The sequence below is a fragment of the Microtus ochrogaster genome (genome assembly GCF_000317375.1).
Source record: "Microtus ochrogaster isolate Prairie Vole_2 chromosome 14 unlocalized genomic scaffold, MicOch1.0 chr14_random_2, whole genome shotgun sequence".
Lineage (NCBI taxonomy): Eukaryota > Metazoa > Chordata > Mammalia > Rodentia > Cricetidae > Microtus > Microtus ochrogaster.
Genome location: NW_004949097.1, coordinates 9,201,871 through 9,209,522, shown reverse-complemented (window position 1 = coordinate 9,209,522; position 7,652 = coordinate 9,201,871).

The following is a 7,652-nucleotide window of genomic DNA, read 5'->3' as shown; positions in this document are numbered from 1 at the left end:
TTCTCAATGCAGTTTGTGGAGTCCTCTTATTCCTGTGAAGTGTGCTCATCATTTCCTTCTCACTTCTCTATGTGCTTTCTATCAACCTTGACTACCCTGCTCGACTCTTCCCAAACAGGCTGATGAGATGGCTCAGTGGGTAAGGGAGCCTGCTGCCACCCCTGACGACCTGAGCCTGATCACGGGGGTCTGCATGATGAGTGACGGCTCCTAAACACTTCCTCCAACCTCCACATGTATGCTGTGACACACCTGCCAACACAGGTACACATACACGCACCATTAATAAATAAAACCTAATATAATACAAAAGATAAAGGAAAAATACACACACAGAGTAGCTGTGCAAATAGAATGCCACGTGGGGCTGGGGGGATGGCTCAGTGGCTGGAGAAGCTTGCCACTGGATCTCAATTTGATTCTTGGAAGCCACATGGTAAAAGGAAAGCCGCCTTTTGGCCTCCACATGTATGCCATGTGAATAAATATAAAATAAGTAAATAATACATAATTGTAAAACAAATGAATTAATGTGATTTTAAAGTTTTTTAACTTTTATTTTACGTGTATGGTGTTTGCCTGTATGTGTGTCTGTATGTGCACCACGCAGGTGCAGTGCCTGAGGAGGGCAGAAGAGGGCGTCAGAACCCCTGGGACTGGAGTTATGGGTGGTTGTGAGCCACCAAGTGGGTGCTGGCATTGAACTCTTGTCCTCTGCAGAGTGCCATGCTCTTAACCACTGAGCCGTTTATCAAGACTGAAAAAAAAAATTAGCACTGCCTAGTCTATGAAAGAATTCACTTTAGGCAGAGGAGAGACTGTGTGTCCCATCACAGCGGGAAAGCATGCATCTGCATGGCATGACTAAGACACATGAGCCTCTTTTCCCGGCAGCAAAACTGTTCATCTTTGCAAAGAGTCTGTTACAGTATGTGTGTCGAGACATTCTCACTAGCTGATAACACGAGAACATGAGGCAAGACATTGAGACCCCTGTGTTCTAAGAGGGTGGCTTTCAGAGGCCACATAACACTCCTGTCAAAATCATTTAGGTGATTACTTTGTACTCCCCGTCCCTAGGGCTCTGCATCCCAATTCTGTCAGACATTTCCTCAGAGGAAGTGACATCACGAGAGTACCCTCGTTCATCCCTCATTTTCACGGTAGCCTTTTAGGCTCTATCTGCTTTAAGAAAAATGAGTCTATGAATTAGTGGAGATGAGGCATGGTGTTTAGTAAATCACTTCATAGGGTAAGAAGCCTTGTCATATAAATGTGGGTTACCCTGACTGTATGAGGAAAATGTATTTACCTTTGGTAACCAACTCTTGTTAGGTCACACAATCTAAATTTTACCCAATCCAGCTGTTCCATTCGGCAAGCGCCCAAAGCCATAGATGTATGCTCAGGAGTTCCCCAAGCCGGAAAGCAGGATAATTACAAATCATGGGCTATTGAGATCATAGAGGAACTAAAGGAGGGTGATCAAATTCAGTTCTAATTCATAGTATGGAGTCTTTGGAGCTTTTGAAGCATGCAGACAGCCTGGATATTCTCGTTTGTGCCACAAGAATCATGGTTTCCGGGCACAAACTGGGAAGGGGGAGAACTATCCTCAATATTGGGAAGAAGTTAAGATTTTATTTTTATTACTTTTTATTTATATGTAGTGTATTAGCACATGTGTTGAGTGCTCCTGGAGACCTGAAGATGTAGGTTTCTCTGGAACTGGAGTTACAAGTGGTTGTGTGTCACCCAACGTGGGTGCTAGGCATTGAACTCAGGTTGTCTGGAAAAGTAACAAATGTTCTTAACCACAGAATCATCTCTCCCTCCCCATATACTGGGAACATTTTCATGATAAACAGTGAAATGAAAAGTTGAATTAAAAGACAATTAAGAGCTTATTGGTGTCAAACTAGACGTCAGTCAAGACTATTCTGATGTTTGCATATGGGGAGCAGACAGACACTAAAGCCTGGACATGGAGACTGTTGACATCAGCTTCATCCCTGGTGGCTGTCTGGGGACTGGCTCTACTCCAGAGTTGACTCTCATCTGAGCTTTTGCTGGCTGGGCACTAGATAATCATAAGAAGCAGGTTATCCTTGGCCCCTGTCCGTGATTCCAGGCATAACCTCTATACCTGATACCCTAACCACGTGGTAGAGAAGCAGAGAGAGAGAGAGAGAGAGAGAGAGAGAGAGAGAGAGAGAGAGAGAGAGAGAGGTGAGATCATCACAGGAATCCTGGCCACACTGTTTTGTCGGAAGCTTTTTACAAAGATGAAGGCTGAGATTATGACATCGGTCCCTAGAGCAGTCTGGAGTTGCCCACAATGCTCTTCTCCACAGAGCACACAATCTCCATCTAATCTAAGCAGACATTTATCCTGAGCCCTCCTTTTCTATCCTCATTGTTTTCTGCTAACATCAGCATCTATGAACTCAATGGTAGTTACCATGTTAATATTATGTACTGCATACACTATCTGTCTTAGTTAGCTTTCTATTGCTGTGAAGAGACACCATGATCATGGCAACTCCCTACAAAGAAAAACTTTTTTGGGTGGCTTAGAGTTCAGTGGTTCATTCAGTTTGATATCCTGATGGTGGGACATGGTAGCATGCAGGCAGATGGGTGCTGGAGAGGCACCTGAGAGTTTGAAATTTTGCACAGGCAACAGAAAGTAAACTGAGACACTGGGCATGGGTTGAGTATATATGAGACCTCAAAACCCGCCTCCTCAGTGACACGCTTCCTCCAACAAGGTCACACCTATTCCAACAATGTCACATCTCCTAACAGTGCCACTCCCTAAGAGATTACGGGGGCCAATTATATTCAAACTACCACATTCCACTCCCTGGCCACCACAAGTTTATAATTATATCATAATGAAAAATGCATTCAGTCCAACTTCAAAGTCCTCACAGTCTGTCCCAATCTCAACAATGATTTAAAGTCCAAAGTTCAAAGTCTCTTCTGAGATTCATGCAATCTATTAACTAGAATTCCCTATAGATAAAAATAAAAAAAAAACAGATCACATACTTCCAATATATAAAGGCACAGGATACACATTACCATTCTAAACCATAGGGATGGGAGCATAGTGAGGAAACACTGGACCAAAGCAAGACTGAAAACCAGCTGGGCAAACTCCAAACTCTCCATCTCCATGTCCGATGTCAAAACGCTCTTCAGATCTCCTTCTCCTTTCAGCTTTCGTGAGTGCAAAACACTTTTTTCTCCTGGGCTCATTCCGCTCCCTGTTAGCATCAATCCTTGGCAGGTATCCCACGACTCTGGCATCTCCAACATCTCGGGGTCTCCAAGGCAATCCAGGCTTCAATTTCACAACTTCACGCAATGGCCTCTCTAGGCCTCCATTCAGGGACACCCCTAACACATATCTGACCTCAGCAGTTTCCTTAGTGGTGTGGGCAAAGTCCATAGCCCCTTTCTTCTATCCTTAATTCCAGAACCATGTGACTGAAGCTGCCACTGACTCTGAATCTGCAGCTTACTAGGGCTGGAAGTGGCCCTTTATTCAATTACATACATCTTCACTAACTTTCTGTTTTTGATGGTTTCTTTCACTCTCCTAAACTTGGCTGTCCTGAAGCCAGATCTGTAGACCAGGCTGGCCTCAAACTCAGAGATCCACCAGTCTCTGCCTTCCCAGTGCTGGGATTAAAGGTGTGCCCCACTGCACCCAGCTCTAAGCTTTTCTTTAGTTCCTTTTCACAGATTGGAATCTTAGCTGGGTGGGATCTTGCCCTGACGTCACCTCTTCCTTTATTCCATTTCTTAATCTGTTGGTCTTGAACATAGGACTTTAGCTCCATTCCACTTCCTGACGTACATTTTGTATTTTTCCATGCTCAGCTTGCTCCTTTTCATTATAAATCTGTAGAAGAGTAAACAGTAATAACCACACAACAGCATCTATACAAAGCTGTTTTGAGATTTCCTCTGTCAACAGAATTAATCCAAATCTCTTCACTTTAGCCTCAGGCAGACTCTTCGGACAATGGCAAAATGCAGACACTTTCTTCACCAAACTGTCACAAGAAATATCTCTAGGCAACACACTAGACTTCTTCCAAAACTACATTCAAACCACTACACTATCCTTTTGACCAGGGAACACTCGTTAAATTGAAAGAACTAAAGCAGAGAGCTCAACAGTGGGACTGGCTAGTGTTATTCTTGACTATGCCATCTAGAAGACACATGCTTTATTTATTAACCATTTGTGTTTATTTTCTGTTTGTTCATTTGTTTTTAGTGCTATAGAGCATTTTAATGGGGATGTTTACTCTCCTGATGTTTAACATGTAGTATTTTATATTTGCATCTGGAAGCCCTCTGTACAATCACATTTTAAAGTTTGAATGCAGCCAGGTATGGTGGCACATGTCTGTGACACCAGCACTTCAGAGACAGAGGCAAGAGGATCACTCCAAGTTTATTGTAGACCTGATCTACATCATGCCAGGCAAGCCAGATCTATGTAGAAAGACCTGTTTCAAGTGGAGTAAAAAATAAAATAAGAGCTGGTTGTTAAGTGACCGATAAACTTTCTGTTCAGATGCATTGCTTTTCTGGGCTTAGCAATCCCCACTCCCAGGATGCTAGATCTTTAAGATACTATATCTATGAGAACATTTTCTTCGCCTCTCCTTAGACTAACATTAGGACCTGGGATGTTCTTGACCAGGGATTTTGCTCTAGGGCTCAAATCAGTGTTCCAACCTGAAGATCACTTTGGCATTGGCCAGGCCTGGTAAGGTACCAATGCTTTTGATGAGTGTTTCCTTTTCCTTTAGCATTTAATGTGCATGAGGAAAGAGCATGGTGCTAGAGGAAAAACTATCGTAGTTACCTGACATTTATAGGCAAAAACAGTTTTGGAAGGAGTCTCATGTTTTTTTAAAAAAAAATCATGTTGTGGTTTTAGGTAGATTAAATGCAGAAAGATAATTTCTGTTCATCATCAATCAGGCATTTTTTCATAGTGATATACTGATTTGTTTATAGTTGCTCATAACTGTGTTCTTTTAAATACATTTACCATTATTAATATGATTTTGAGGAATCTCTCTGTCAAAATTTTACCATTTTTCTGAACTAGTCATCTACCACTAAAGGAAGAGCTCTCTCTAAGATTATCAAGAAGGCACTGACACCTAGGCTGGGGGATGATGGTTCAGTCAGAGAAGTTCTTGCCTTGCATGCACAAGGATCCCAGTTTGATCTCTAGCACTCAGAAAAACTGGGGGCACCATGCTCTGTGCCTGTAATCACTGGGGAGGAGAGACAAGAGGATCCCCGGAGTAGTCTTCCTGCTTAGCCTGAGGGTGAGCTCCAAGGCCAATATAGAACAGGTGTCAGAGGAGCCAGATGGTGTTCCTGAGGATGACACCTGAAGTTGTCATCTGACCTCCACACACACGTACCCACAGCCACGGCCACATACACACACACTGAAAAGGAAGGCACTGGCAAATGGGCATCTTGGTGGTCTTTCACAGTGAGTGCACAGGTTACACCATCTGTTGCTGCTTGACTTAAAAGCATTTATTTGGTGGGGCTGCCACACCTTTTTCCACCTTGAGTGGCATTGCTGAGCCCAGGACAAACTGTGTTTCTGTGCAAATCTCCCTAAGAACGCCCAGATCCCCAGACTGTGCCACCGTCTTCCCTTCTTCTTGGGTATTGTTGAGAACTTGATTGTTTCTCTCTGTAGTATGGAAACATGTTCTGCAAAACATCACAAATTTACACTAATTTATGTCCTGTTATGTGATCTTCCTGCCTCCTTTTAAGGATGATGGTCCATGACTTTATACATGCACATATAAAATGGTTAATATTTGAAGATACTGAAATGACCTAAAATTCATCCACAACCAAGCAATGATACAAACAAATGCCACAGCTCAACTGATGTGCACCAGAGAAGCTTGTAGCCAAGTTTCCAAGTGAGTGCAGGAAATGACCATTATCCCAAAATTGACACACAGCTGAAGTATAAGAAATGAGGCGGCAACAGCAGGATGCGATTTGCTTTCAAAAATGTCAAAACATGAAAAGTGTCTACTTCAGAATCAATAGGATGCTTTTATTCCCCATTACTGGAGTAAAATAAAAGCGTTTATGAGGAGGCTTTGGCACACGAGAGGGCTGCCATCAAGGAAATGAACACGCCCATGCCTGCTGCTGTCCCTTCCTCTCCCAGTGAGTCTTAGCGACGGGAGAGAAAAGGATTGAGTCAGACATAGCTCCCTCGATAATCTGCTCAAATCCTCATGAACTTGAGCTTCAGCAGACATTAGTTGGACACTAGGGGGCTCTAACACACAAGGTGTTATGAAAATATCCGACGCCTATTTGCTTCTTTGCTTTTAAAATTCATGCCCTGGATGAGTATTTATGCAGCACTGCCTCTCTGGGGAATGTGAGGATGACTGGTCTCTGAAGGCGGCCGTGAAGAGATCCCAGTGGGGTGGGAAAGATCAAGTATCACTGTAAGTGAAAACAGGGAGATTCAAGTTAGGGAAGATGACTGAAGAGGGCTGAACGTGATGGTGTATGGCTACTCATTTCAGCACCCAGGATGCCGAGACAGGAGGACTGAGGACTGTGAGCTTGATGCTAGCCTGTGCAAAAGAACACACACACACACACACACACACACACACACACACACACGTACGTTTAAGATTCCTTCTCTAGCTCATCAGGTCAAGTTTCTTTAGCACGGGGGGGGGGGGGGGGCGGGGAGGGGAGAAATCTGCTCAATAATGGCACCAGGTCCTGCATTCCAGGGAATCTCACTGACTAGGGTGTGGGCAGCCTAATAACAGAGGCACTGCCTCTTGCAAACATCCTTGAGGAAGGATCCACAGGCATCTGTGAGTCCAAAGACCCAAATCATGCTGACTCAGTGTGACTACATGAAAACAAGCCCTCATGGAACCCTGGCCCAATCCAATAACCACAAGGCCTGCAGAGCAGCCATTCCTAGCTAAGCCCCTTGGCAGCAGGTATGGATCAAAACACACTAAAGCCAACCTTTCAAAGTGGAAATAAATGGCCACAGTCGAGGTGTCAAACAGTTTGCTGAACACCATCCTCTGAATCAACAGCTAAGGAGGAAATGAAGGCCTCGGGGGAAAAAGGCCAGCCAGGCTGTGCTTTTGGAAACAGTACATTGCTATGGTTCGGAGAAAATGGTATAATAAAAGGGGAGGTTGCAGGGGAGAAGAAGTGGTCAACGATGAGGAAAGATGAAATGAAGGGACAAACAGGAAGAGGAGAAGCAGAAGAAGTAACCAGGAAAACCAAAACAAAAGCACCACCAGCAGGGTGTGGGGGCGTATGCCTGTAATCTTAAGAATTTGGGAGGTGGAGGCAGGGGAATCAGCAGTTTGAGGACAGCCTTGGTTACATGAGACCCTTTACCTGAAAAGCAAAAAGGAAAGAAAAGAAGAAGACCACACACAATTATTGTGTGTTTCCAATAGCGTTTCTGTGAGTTAGAAAACTACAAACCAATTAAAGAGACTTAGAGAAATTTGTAGGGCATCTCTCAGATCATTTCAATTATAGTTTATTTCAAAGACCTCACTGTACTGAACTCA